We start from the raw sequence: 2,297 nt of genomic DNA on the forward strand, positions 1-2,297 counted from the left end.
ATCGTCGTGTTCTTATTAAATGATCTTCCTATTGGGAGTACAAAATCTTGAAAAATTCATTTTTCCGGAAAGAGGCTCGAAATTGAAATTCCTTGGTCTATTTTTTTATCATTCGACGATCTATTGGGTTGTCCGGAAAATTCGTGCCGCAAAAGATTTAAATTTAATAAATGAAATTAAAAATTTAAATCTTCTGCGTTTCAATTTTCCTTCAAAATTCGGCACGAACTTTCCGGACAACCCAATATCTTTTTATCATTCAGAGAATTATCGCAAAATGTAATTAATACAAAACCTAAAGACATAAAAAAAGTTTAAAAATTATGTAAGAAAGAAAGCAGATTTCTTACAATATATTGTAATCTGCAACTAAGATGGAACTATGCTCGATTTTTTTTAATAACAGCATGCATACGATCATTTCTGATGCTCTGATGTATGCTAGAATTCATTCATGCAATGAGCGTTACATGCTGCATATATATGATTTTTATATTTATTATGGATTACTTCATAGTTTATTTCCTTGCATACACTAATCAAAAAAAATAATTGCTAATTTCATAATTATTTGCCAAACAGACTATATGCATGAAAGCAAACATATAGCATGCATGTGTGCATCCATGCGTGCATGCTTATCATTCAAGAAATCGAGCATTGTGATTCCATCTTAAAGATTGATAAAATTTAATTCTTTTTTTCAATTTTTAATTCTTTTTTCAATTTATAATCTACTTTAATACTTATATGCACAATAATAAATTGATTTAATTGAAAAAAAAATACGTAGTTACTTTTCAAATAATATGCAATTTGTAGCAACTATATCTTTTTTTACCAATTAATTTATCTATTATTGTTTTATTATTGTTCTATTATTGTTCTATTATTGTTCTATTATTGTTCTCGGTAAAAAATTTGTCATGCATGAATATGTATAAATATACATATTCATAAACATGTACAATCATATATGAAATATATCCATACGTTCCTCTTTTTTTTTGTAAAATTACTTTTTAGTAATAGAAATAACAATAGTAGTGTGAAAACATCAAAAATAATTAAAAGAATAATTTTCATTATTTATTTAAAAAAAATCAAGTTTGAAGAAATGTAAAAAAAAATTAATTACATAATTACACTTTCTCAAGGTTAACCAAGGTCACCATCTTTTTTCCCCTACTGAACAACGTAATTGAATAACTTTTATCTGAAATATTTATGTCTTAAACTTAAGGATTTTGAGATATTCTACTAGATGAATTAAATGGACCACCCTTATATCCTGCTAAATTATAATTTTTCCAGAAGTTCCAGATCCGTATGTCCCTTAATTTTTAAACGAAACTGTACTATCAAAAACACATTTTATTTACTTTCACCTGGAATTTAATTTTAGGCGCTCACTTTAAGCACTCTTTATTCTTTCCTATGATTCTTGTTTACAAGTTAATACGAGGGATGCGTACTACTACTCGTGAATGATTTTCGTGATACATATAAGAATTCACATAATGATCTGACCATGTGTTTATTAATTTTAAATATGTTCTTTCATTAATATTTGAATATTCTATGAAAATTCTTTTGTTATTCTGGAATATACCGTACATTAGAAATACAAATAGAGTTTTTCAGGATATAAGTGTTCATTGAAAAAAATTCATGCAATTTTATGGAAATTACATGTTTATGACTGGAAAATTACCTAAATAGGATTGGAAATTTACAATTATTGTAATCATATTTAGATAATTTTCCAATTATAAACAAGTAATTTCCATGTAAAATTACACATAAATTTTTTCAGTATTGTTATAATTTATATTTAGCTGAAAATATTTTTCGTTTAATTTCGAATATCCTGTAGCATTCGTTATTATAATTTCTTATCCTTTTCTTTATATACTGCTCTGTTAAATTTAGAATCATCTTTTTTTATATTGTTAACAAACATTTTAATATATTATCTTTTTTCATTCGCAATGTGATCTTTCTGATTATCTTCTTTTCTCACCATAGCGTTCCCCAAAATAACTTGTCAAAATTTGTTCGAAAACTTATCAGAATTTGTCCGAAATTTTGTTTAAATTAATTCGAAAATTTATCAGAATTATATTAACATCAGAAAGTTTTTGTAGGAATTCATTAGAAAATAATTTCGGAGAAATTCGAGAATGTATATTTTTCGATCAATTTCTATTATTTCCGAGGATACATTTTACGGATTTAAAGGCAATTTTGGGGATAATATTTTTTGTGTATTTTTGGACATTATTTCTGTGAAATAT

This window comes from Atta cephalotes, assembly GCF_000143395.1.
Source record: "Atta cephalotes unplaced genomic scaffold scaffold00024, whole genome shotgun sequence".
NCBI classification, from domain to species: Eukaryota; Metazoa; Arthropoda; class Insecta; order Hymenoptera; family Formicidae; genus Atta; species Atta cephalotes.